This window comes from Nannospalax galili, unplaced genomic scaffold (genome assembly GCF_000622305.1).
Source record: "Nannospalax galili isolate Female #2095 unplaced genomic scaffold, S.galili_v1.0 scaffold5238, whole genome shotgun sequence".
Lineage (NCBI taxonomy): Eukaryota > Metazoa > Chordata > Mammalia > Rodentia > Spalacidae > Nannospalax > Nannospalax galili.
Window position 1 is genome coordinate 33,244 of NW_008340934.1, and position 12,578 is coordinate 45,821.

The window sequence follows — 12,578 nt, forward strand, 5'->3', positions numbered from 1 at the left end:
TAAATAAAATATCTTAAATATGGGGGCTGAAGAGATGGCTCAGGAGTTAAGAGCACTGACTGCTCTTGTAGAGGACCCAGATTCGATTCCCAGCACCTACATGGTGGCTATGAACCGTCTTTAACTCTAGTTCCAGGGGAGTCTGAAGCCCTCTTCTGACCTCTGTGTCATTGCACAACACAGGTGCACTCATATACATGCAGGCAATGCACTCATACACATAAAATAAAAATAATAAATTAAAAAAAAAAAACCAACTTGACTTGGGCCAGGCCTTGTGGCACACACTTTTAATCCCAGAGGCAGGCAGACCTCTTCAAGTTCAAGGCCAGCCTGGTCTGCAAAGTGAGTTCCAGGCCAGCTGGGGCCTGTCTCAAAACAAGATATGGCTCTACCAGGCAAAGATTAAACATGGCTGAGACCATTCTGGAAACAGGAAGAGTAACTAGGAAGACCACAGTGGTAGTGGTGAGAGGGTGAAGAGCCAGTGGGACCCCAGATGGATGCTATGTATCAGTGACACAGGAGAAGAGTCAAGAATGAGCCCTACAATTCTAACCAGTCAAGTAGACAGTGGTGACTACTAAAACAGGGGTGTAAACAGAGAGTTTGAGGGAGCAGGGCAAGAGCTGTTTTGACCTGTGAAGTCCAAGGGGCCTGTGGGAGACCCACGGATGACCACAGGCAGACAGCTGGACCAGAGCGGGAAGACAGGGAGCCTGCAGGAAGGTCTAATGGGGACAAACTCAACTCAGTGGAAGCCCTGGGAAAGGACAGGGCTGCTTAGGGTAGAGGTGTTCATTGGGGTGATACTTCCCTCTAGTGGCCACTTGGAAGCTGCAGAGTACATCTTTTGGTTGGTTACAAAGGCTGGAAGGAAGTAGTAGTGAAAGGGGAGGTGGGGAGCTTGAGAGATGGCGCCCACAGAGGACTGGGGTCGGTTCCCAGCATCCACATGGCAGCTAATGCCATAATTCCAGATCCAGGGGATCTGATTTTCTCTTCTGGCTTCCTCATGTTTTCAGGCACTTACATATATGTAGGCAAGACACTCATACACATAAAATAAGTAAATCAAGAAAAAATTTAAAAAGAAAAGGGACCAGGGAATCTAGATACCCTGCAATGATCCATCTAGTGCAGAATTGTTTAAGGTCTTTGACTTTCAAATGCCCTGATAGTCGCACACATAAATGAGAAAAATCTGTTCATAATGATCTGCGTCTACAATATAACCCCATCTTCCATGTATCCAAAGGATGATGTTTCGTACTGAACTCCCCCAGAAGTAGCTCTCTAGACTTTTTGCTCAGAGTTTCACCAAAGATTTTTACTATTTCAGAAAAACCACATGGGCTAGAGAGATGGCTCAGCAGTTCAGAGCACTGGCTGTTCTTGCAGAAGACCCAAGTTCAAATCCCAGCACCCACATGGGTAGCTAACAACAGTTGACTCCAGTTCCAGAGAATCCAACACCCTCTTATGTCTTCCGGGCACTGCACAACACAGATGCACTTACATTCATGCAGGTATAACACTCGTACACATAAAATAAAAATAATTTTTTGGTCTTTTTTTGAGACAGGGTCTCCCTGTAGCCCCAGCTATCCTGGAACTCACTATGTAGACCAGGCTGGCCTTGAACTCACAGATATCCGCCTGCCTCTGCCTCCCAAGTCCTGGGATTAAAGGTGTGCACTACCACGCCCAGAAAAAATAATTTTTTTAAAAAAAGAAAAATCACATCACTGTGATTTTGCCAACACAATACCCCTGTATCACTTCCTATAACTGTTGATCTGAGCAGAAGTGTCTATTTAAGTATTTTATATACATAGTTGTAAAGAAGCATTTAAATACATTCTTTTCTGGTCTGTTATAAATTGCTTTTCCTGTTCCAATGTGAGATGTTTCAGTGGGTAAAGGCAATTGTGTAAACCTAATGACCTATAAGTTTGATCCCTGGAATCCACATGGTAGGAGAGAACCAACTCCTACAAGTTGTCCTCTGACTACACATACACTGTGGCATGCACGCACCCTCCCCCCATATACACACATACAATAAACAAATAAATGTATTAAAATATTTTTTTAAAAAAAAAAAGAATAAATGGGGCTGGAGAGATGCCTCAGCGGTTAAGAACACTGGTTGTTCTTGCAGAAGACCTGGTTTCGAATCCCAGCACCCACATGGCAACTAGCAATTGTCCAGTAACTCCAGTCCCAGAGGAATCCAACAGCCTCTTCTGACCTCTGTGGGCACTGCACGACATGGGCGCACTTACTTACATCCAGGCATACACATAAAATTAAAAGAAAAAAGAATAAATACAGATAGAAAAATTGAAGTTGAATCCTGGATCCTTCCAATAACTAAGAGATGCAGTGTGGGGGTAGGAAGGGTGTCAGGAGAGCCAGCCAGCTATGTGGAGAAGGGCGCAAGGAAAACTGGGTTGAAAAGGGGTGGGCATGCTGGAGGCTGCTGGCATCTTGGATGAGAGACGGGGCAGGGAGGAAGGCTCTTAAGATATTTTGCTGGGCTTGGAGGGCGGTGTGGTTGACTGGTAGAGCACATGCAAGGTCCTGGGTTTCTCAGCATTACCAAAGTTTTGCCACAGTGGCAGTCGGAGGGGCAACATTGGATGAGGAGTTATTTTATGTTTTAAAGGCTGACTGCAATGAAAGTGAGTATGGGGGCTGGGAATGGAGGGTGCAGGAGATGGATGGCCAGAGGTAAGAGCCACCAAGCTCCATCAAGCTCACTGTCATGGCAAAAATGCTGCTTCTTTTTATTTATTTATTATTTTTAAATCTTTCTGAGACAGGGTCTCACTGTAGCCCCAGCTGTCCTGGAACTCACTATGTAGATCAGGCTGGCCTTGAACTCACAGACATCCATCTGTCTCTGCCTCCCAAGCACTGGGTGCACCACCACACCCAGCTAAGGTGCTGCTTCTTAAATGAGAAGCAAGCTCACAGGCTGGGAGGGAGAGTGCCTGGGAGAGCACTGGAGGGCTGAGGCGTGCAGAACCGCCCTGCTTTGATTCTGTGAGTAAGAATCTGCTGTGGCCTTCTGGGAGAACAGCTGGGTCCTGCTCAAGGCTCCATTATAACCTGTGCCTCAACTCAAGGGGAACCAGTTAGCTCCATGGTGTGCTTTTCTCCAGCAGGCAGAGGTCTGTGCTGGGGGAGGAGGAGGAGGGATAGAAAGGCAGCTGGTTCCAAGGCAAGAGCAAGAAAGCATGACCAGGAAGAAAGTGGACATGAGAGACCAGGAAGTGACTGTGGTGTGGGCAGCAGATGGACATGCACCTCAAATGAGTACAGGATGCGCTCCAGCCATGAACACCTCCAGAAGGATGACTCCTTGATAACAGGGTTGACTCCCTGACAACAGAAATGATTCCCTCATAACAGAGGGATGACCCCCTGGTAACTGGGATGACTCCCTGATAACTGGGATGACTCCCTGACAAGAGATGACTCCCTCACAACAGAAGGATGACTCCTTGACAACAGAGATAACTTCCTAACAGGGACAATTCCCTCACAACAGAAGGATAACTCCCCGACAATAGAGGGATGACTCCCCGACAACAGGGGGATGACTCCCCGACAACAGACAGATGACTACCTCACAATAGGGATGACTCCCTCACAACAGAAGAATGACTCTCCCACAAGAGGGATGACTCCCCGACAACAGGGAGGACTCCCTGAGAACTGGGATGACTCCCTAACAGAAGGATGGCTCCTTGACAATGGAGGGATGACTCCCCAACAACAGGGATGACTCTATGACAACAGAGGGATGACTCCTCCACAACAGAGTTGACTTCCTAACAACAGACAGATGACTCCCTGATAACTGGGATGACTCCATGACAACAGAGGGATGACTCCCTGACAATGGAGGGATGACTACCTCATGATAAGGATGACTCCCTCACAACAGGGATGTCTCCCTGACAACAGGGGTGACTCCCAGACAATGGGAGGGATGACTTGGACAAACGAAATCTGAATATGCATGGTAGGTTAGATAATAGTGTAGCACAATTTATTTTCTTAGGTGTTTTTGTTTCTGTTTTTTTGAGAAAGGGTCTCATGTAGCCAAGGACGATCTTTAACTCCTGATCCTCCATTTTTCAAGTGCTAGGATAACAGGTGCGTGCACATCTTTAATCCCAGCACTTGGGAGGCAGAGGCAGGTGGATCTCTGGGAGTTCAAGGTCAGCCTGGTCTACATAGTGAGTTCTAGGACAGCTGGGGTTACAGGGAGACCCTGACTCAAAAAGACAAAAAAAAATTGCCTATTAAGGGCTGGAGAAATGGCTCAGCAGTTAAGAGCACTGGCTGCTCCTGTATAAAGACTTGGGTTCAATTCCCAGCACTCACATGGTAGCTAACAACCATCCATAATTCCAGTTCCAGGGGATCAAGGGATCCAACACCTTCTTCCAACCTCTGTGGGCATTGCATGACAGATGCACTTACATGCAGCCATAACATTTATACACATAAAGCAAAAATAATAAAATATTTTTAAATGCCTATTAAAAATGCCTTTTTCCTCAGGAAATACAAGCTGTCATATTTCATAGTAAAGGTACAGGAAGTCTCCAGCTGCTCTCAAATGCCTGCCCAAAATGCACTGTCTCAATATGTTACAAAAGGGGGTAGGAGAGATGGCTCAGTGGTTAAGAGCATAAGAGCACAAGCTAGTCTCGCAGAGGACCTGGGTTCAAGTCCCAGCACCCACATAGTAGCTAACATATGTCCGCAACTCCAGTTCCAAGGGATCAGACACCCTCTTCTGACCTCCACAGGCATTGCACGACATGGGTGCACTTACACACATGCAGGCAATACATTCAGATACATAAAATAAAAATGATAAATAAACTATCTTAAACATGTACAGAGAAGCTGAGTGTGATACACACCTATAACACACACACACTTGGAGGCAGATACAAAAGGATTCAGAGTTGGAGACTGGGCCAAGCTACAAAGCAAGCACAACCTATGGGGGAAAAAAACGGCCAGGCACATACCTGTAATCACAGATTTAGGAGGCAGAGGTAAGAGAATCAAGTGTTTAGCCAGGCGTGGTGGTGCACGCCTTTAATCCCAGCACTTGGGAGGCAGAGGCAGGCGGATCTCTGTGAGTTCAAGGCCAGCCTGGTCTACATAATGAGTTCCAGGACAGCTGGAGCTACAGGGAGACCCTGTCTCAAAAAGACCAGAGAGAGAGAGAGAGAGAGAGAGAGAGAGAGAGAGAGAGAATCAATAGTAAGTTTGGGACTAACCTGAGCTTTACAAGATCCTATTACTTAAAGGCACAACAAGAAGTTTGACTGCATAATAACAAGTTCTTGCACAGGAAAAAAAAAGCCCTATAAACAAAGTAAAATAATAAAACAACCTGTTTTATTAATAAAACAAAATGTTAAGTGCACCATATATCACAGAGCATCCAATATCCTAATCCATGCCGAATCTTGGGGTAAGCACTCGGCTCTGTCGGTAGAGGACCTGCACAGATAGCAAGCCTGGGGTCTGGGCTCAATCCCCAGCTCCACCAAAGGAAAACAAAAAGCAACTCTTAAAAATTTGAAAGATCTGGGGCTGGAGAGATGGTGCAGTGATTAAAAGCACTGGCTGTTCTTGCAGAAAACACGGGTTTGAATCCCAACACCCACATGGCAGCTATCAACCATCTGTAACTCCAGTTCCAGGGGATCCGATGCCCTCTTCTATCCTCTGTGGGCATTGCATGACAAGGGTGCACTTAAACACATGCAGGCATAACATACATATAAAATAGATAGATAAATAAATACTTTTTTTGAAAAAGTTTGAAAGATTTAGTGGTTGTGGCACAATTGTTACCCAACACTTGAGACTGAGGCAGGAGGATTGCTTCAATTTTGAGACCAGTCTGGTCTACACAGGGAGTACCCAGGCAGCCGAGGCTACATAACAAGACCCTGCCTCAAAAAAGCAAAATAAAACAAAACATATTTCAGCCAGCCATGATGGTGTAGTCCTTCAGTCTCAGCACAGGTAAGATTAGGGGCAGATAGATATCTGTGAGCTCAAGGCCAGCCTGGTCTACATAGTGAGTTCCAGACCCTGTCTCTAAGTAAATAGATAGATGATAGATAGTTAGATAGAAAGATGATAGAGGATAGATAGATAGATAGATAGATAGATAGATGGTAGATAGATGGTAGATAGGTGATAGATAGATGATAGATAGATAAGCATATTAAAAATCACTTTACAATTCCACGTCTTATCTATTTGTGAAATACTCAGAAGCTTCACAGTGTAATCCATGAGGGAAGTCAGCAAAACAAGCATTCTGTGGAGGAGAATTTGGTAATATCTAACAAAGCTTTATCTGTATTTCTTTACCCTTTGACCCAATAATCCTAATTCTAGGAATTTACCCTGAAGACTGTTGCAGAACATGGTCCTCTGAGCAAAACAGTTGCCATCTTCATCAGATCGGCTGTGCCTGCTTACAAGACTCCACTGTCCATTGGGCTTGTGGACTGTGGGTGTTCCCTTGTCGGAGAAGGTATGGAGGCTCTTTAGATCCTCACCTGAGATTAAGCCACTGCTCCCAGACATTTGTAGGCAATTTTGCCCTGATTGCATGTGGCCTCTGGGTCTCAGGAGGTGTTAGAGTTATATAGACTGGAGGTTAGAGGAAGGGGGCTCCATTTATGTGGTTATGGGGAAGCCATCATCCATGCTTGGTGTAGACTTTCCATTGTGGCTGCTGTGGAGTCACCCACACTCCTGCCAGTAACCCTTCACCCATGCCCAATAAACTCATTGGTTCCCCAAGATGAACTCTGGTCGAATCACACTTTGGTTTGTTGTAGGAACTTTATAAGCAGGGGACATGTCTTCCAGGGAAGGAATTCTCACATCTCACAGCTCTAAGAATCTGAAATTCATATGTACATTGTTGCATTGTTATAACAGAAACAACTCACATGACCACACAGGAGTCTGGATGAATAAATAGTGGTTCCATCCACCCATGAAATACTATGAAAGATGAAGGAGGCCCAGAAGCTGATCTGGAGTGAATTCCAGAATAAGTTGCTACACAGATAAAGCAAAGTAGAAAGACTATTTTCAGAATGTTTTAGGTTTTATGTAAGAATAGAGGGAAACCAGGAAAGATTCTTCTTATTTATATTTGCAAAGGAAACAGAGAATTTGTCAGAATTGGTTCTATTATGGTTTGACTCTGAAATGCCCTCCACCATACACACACACACACACACACACACACACACACACACACAAATATTTTGAAGGCTTGTTCCTTAGTTGGTGGCATTTTTTTGGGAAGCTGGGGAACTTTAGGCATGGAGACTGGCTGGTCAAAGTGAGTCACTAGGGTGGGCCTTTGAAGGTGATTCCTGTTCCCATCCAGCCTCTTTGCTTCCTGATCTGCTCACATATGTGGACCATCAACCACACACGCTCCCACAGCCTGGCACAACAGCTTGTTCATGAGCCCAAACAAACCCTTCTTCCATTGTTGCCTCTATCAGGTATTATTCCCAGTGATGAAAAAAGTAACTAAATGAAGAGAGCACTAATGCATCTTTCAATTCTCATCAATGAAGCTCCTTCATGCAACAGAGGGCCAGGAACACAAAAGGTCACAAATGGCCAAAATGCAGAAAATAAGAGTCTGCAGAGTGTGGGTCCTTGGACAGGACTCCTGTATTAAAATCCACCCACCCAGGGCTCAGGGACCATTGCAGAACGGGAGGTGGAAAGATTGTAAGAGCCAGGGAGGAGATGCAGGGCCACATGGAAACAGTCCTGTAGGTGCCTGGGACCCTTCTCATACAAACCTACAGCAATGATGTCAGCACGCACAAGACCCATGCAAACTTAAAAACCCAGCATAGAACTGTGGAAATGAACAGCAGGCCCCAATCTTAGTCAAAGAATTATTGGTAGCTGATTACTGCTGGGTGAGGAAGAGCTGATCTTGAAGGGAGAGACTAGATAGGCAGACTAAACCCCGTGGATGAACTTGCACTGAGGGCATCTGGGGACACTGACTTTACATGATAGCTCTTAACACAAATGACAGAAGGTATGAACTCTAGTGGGAGGGCAATGGGAGGGTGCCAAAGGGGAAGGGGGTATAAAAATGATTTTATGAGCTGGGTGTGGTGGCACACACCTATAATCCCAGCACTTGGGAGGCAGAGGCAGGCGGATCTCTGTGAGTTCAAGGCCAGCCTGGTCTACAAAGTGAGTTCCAGGCCATCTGGGGCTACAGAAAGAACCTATTTTTTAAAAAAAAATTCAGTATTTAAAAAAATATTTTATTATTTTTATTTTATGTGTATAAGTATATTGTCTGCATGTATGCAAATGCGCCCATGTCATGCAATGTCCACGGAGGTCAGAAGAGGGCATTGGATCCCCTGGAATTGGAGTTAAGGACAGTTGTTAACCATTGCCATGTGGGTGCTGGGAATTAAACCTGGGTCCTCTGCATGAGCAGCCAGTACTCTTAACTACTGAGCCACCTCTCCAGCTCCCCCAATAAAAAAAATTTAAAAAAGAGTTAATAATTGTGAATATAGTAAAAAAAAAAAAAAAAAAAAAAAAAAAAAAAAAAAAAAAAATGGCTGGACATGGTAACTCATACAGGTTCTCAGCAGGAGATGAAGGGGTAAGAGACAGGAGCAATTCTGTGCTTACCTCTTCGTGTGGTTTTCACTTTTATACATGCTGGTGCTTATTCAAAAAATAAAATTAGCCTGGCATAGTAGTGCATGCCTTAAATCCCAACTCAGGAGGCAGAGAACTCTGTGAGTTCCAGGCCAGCCAGGGCTACATAGTGAGACCCTAACTCAAAAAGAAATATTTTAGGGAGCGCAAAAGGTGGTTCAGTGGTTAAGAGCACTTACTGCTCTTGCAGAGGACCCAGATTCAGTTCCTAGCACCCACATGGTGACTCACAACTGTCCATAACTCCAGTTCCAGGGGATGTGATACACCCTAGCCTGGCCTCTTTGGGCATTGCACTACATAGGTGTACTTACATACATGCAAGCAAAACACTCATACACATGAAAATATAAATAAATAAAGCCAGGCATGGTGACATACACCTTTAATCCCAGCACTTGGGAGGCAGAGGCAGGTGAATCTCTGAGTTCAAGACCAATCTGGTCTGGGTTTACAGGGAGACCCTGTCTCATAAAGACGACAACAACAAAAAAGAATATATATATGTATATATATATATACACATATAAACACACACATATAAATAAATAAATAAATAAACAAACATTAAGGAAACATTTTAAAATAAAATTAAAAGCTGAGAATAGTGACATTTGCCTTCTGATCTCAGGACTCAGTAAGTCTGAGACAGAGGCTCTTGAGTTCCAGGCCAGCATGGGCTCCACAGTAAGTTAAAATCAACTTAAGCTGGGCGTGGTGGTGCATGCCTTTAATCCCAGCACTCAGAAGGCAGAGGCAGGCAGATCTCTGTGAGTTCAAGGCCAGCCTGACTACATAGTGAGTTCCAGGACAACTGGGGCTACAGGGAGACCCTGTCTCAAAAAGACCAAAAAAAAAAAAAAAAAAAAAAAAATCAAGCCACAATGATGAAATCTTATGAGGAAAAAAAAGTGAATAATTTTCAAAAGAAACCTGGCTAACTTCTTAATCAATCATTACAGATAACATCAGCCATCTCGGAGCTGCCTCTGTGGACTTCCACGTGGGACGCACAAACCTTGATTCTTCTGTGGTGTTCCTGCCAAAACACAGAACTCAGTTGTAATCTTTAAGAGGCACCTGTCACAGTGCCCACACTGAGGAACAGCCTTGAACCAACTGGCCTGTTCCCTTCAGAGATGAGAGACAGTGGAAACTCCTGAAACCACTTCAAATGAAGGGAGACTAATTAGATACAAGGTGTGACCCCTCGTCAAGGAAGAAAAAGTGCTAAAGGCACAGTAAAGGGATTAAGTCTGACTGTGGCCAGAAAACAAGCGTTAAGTTTTTAAAATTTTATCATTATTTTTGTCTTTTTGAGACAGGGTCTCCCCGTAGCTCCATCTGGCCTTGAACTCAGAGAGATACACCTGCCTCTGCCTCCCAAGTTCTGGGACTAAGGGTGTGTACCACCATGCCCAGCTTTATTTATTATTTTTATTTTATGTGTGTGTGTATTGCCTGAATGTGTGTAAGTGCACCTGTGTCATGCAATGCCCATGGAGGTCAGAAGAGAGTGTCAGATCTTTGGAATTGGAGTTCCAGGTGGTTGTTAGCTACCATGTGGGTGCTAGGACTTGAACCTAGGTCCTCTTCAAGAGCAGCCAGTGCTCTTAACCACTGACTGAGCCATCTCTCCAGCTCCACTGTTTAGTTTTGTAGTTGGGATTACTGTCCTGTGATTATGTGTGGGACTATTCTTTTTTTTTTAGAAAATGGCTATATTAAAGCCAGGCATTGTGGTACACAAATAGCAGCACTCAGAAGGCAGAGTCAGGTGGGTCTCTGAGTTTGAGGCCAGCCTGGTCTATACAGCAAGTTCCAGACCATCCAGGGCTACCTAGTGAGATCCTGCCTCAAACAAACAAACAAACAAACAAACAAAGGGACCTATTGTCTTGTTTCTTCTCAACTGGTACAGAGTGAAAAAAATATGTGCATATGTTCTCACATCTGTTATGTTACACACATATATAAATATTTTATTTTTATTTTATGAGTGTATTGCCTGTATGTATGCGAGCATACCTGGGTTGTGCAATGCCGCGGAGGTCAGAAGAGGGCTTTGGGTTCCCCTGGAACTGGAGTCAAGGATGGTTTGTAGCCAACATGTGGGTGCTGGGAATCAAACCCAGGTCCTCTGCAAGAGCAGTCAGTGCTCTTAACTGCTGAGCCATCCCTCCAGCCCCACACACATATATTTAAAATGTGTTTGTACATATGTACATAAAGAAAATACTCAAGGGCTTGGGCTCAATTCTAGTTCTGCCAAACAAACAAGAAAATGCTCACCTTAAAGCCAGAGAAAATAAACGGGTAAAAGATATGTAAGTGTTCCTTGAACTAGAGGCTGGGGGGATGACTCAGTGGGTACTTGCTGCACAAGAGGACCTGAGTTCAGATCCCCAAAACCACACACCGAGCTAGGCCCAGCAGTGTGCACCTGTAACCCCAGAGCTGGGGGCGGAGAGCACTGGAGACAGAGCTGAGGCAAGTTTGCTGTCCCTCCAGTCTAGCTCAGTGAGCTCCAGGTTGAGAGACCCTGTCTCAAAAAATAAGTCGGATGGGCCACATAACGGTAGCGCAGGCCTTTGATCCCAGCACTTGGGAGGCCAAGGCAGGGGGATCTCTGTGAGATCAACGCCAGCCTGCTCTCCATAGGGTGTCCAGGCCAGCTGGGGCTACAGAGAGACCCTGTCTCAAAAAGACCAAAAAAAGTTTTGAGAATCATCCTCTAAATGTGGAAGAGGGTTAGGTTTCAGAGGGAGGCAGTCTGGAAAAGGCTTGACCATCCCTGGTTTGAACATAAAAGGACCACATGCTAAAGGATGTGGGTAACCTTAAGGAGCAAAGAAACAAATCTTCCCCTGGAGCCTCCAAAAGGATACAGTCCTGTCAACTCCTTGACTTTTTAGCTTAGTAAGACCCATTGTAGATGTCTAGAACTGTAGCATAAATTTGTGCTGTATCCAGTAAACTCCAGGGATCCACCTGTCTGTCCCCACCTGCCAGTACTAGGGTTACAGGTGATCACCAAGCCTGGCTTTTTTTTTTTTTTTTTTTTTTGGTCTTTTTGAGACAGGGTCTCCCTGCAGCCCCAGCTGTCCTGGAACTATGTAGACCAGGCTGGCCTTGAACTCACAAGGATCCACCTGTCTCTGCCTCCCAAGTGCTGGGATTAATGGCGTGTGACACCATGCCTGGCAAAAAAGTATTTAGACAAAAGTTCTTACTTTGAAGGCTGATGACCTGGGTTGATCCCTGGGGCCACATGGCAGAAGAGAACTGACTCTCACAAGTTGTCTTCTGACCTCTACACAAATGCTATGGCATGCATGCACCTGTGCCCATACACACACCTACCCAAATAGTGTTTTTTTTTTTTTTCTTTTTTCTTTTTGAGATAGGGTCTCCCTGTAGCCCCAGCTGTCCTGGAACTATGTAGACCAGGCTGGCCTTGAACTCACAAAGGTCTGCCTGCCTCTGCCTCCCAAGTGCTAGGATTAAAGGCATGCGCCACCACGCCCAGCTTAATGTTTTTGAAAACATCAACCAACCAGGTGTGGTGATGCAACACTTTTAGTCTCAGTACTTCGGAGGCAGAGATGGATCTCTGTGAGTTCGAGGCCAGCCTGGTCTACATAGTGAGTTCCAGGACAGCTGGGGCTACAGGGAGACCGTCTCAAAAAGACCAAAAAAAGAAAAAACCTCCTTCCCCTACCCAAATCAACAAGCACAGTGGAGCAAGTCAGTAATCCCAGGCCTTGGGAGGTAGAAGCAGCAAAGGT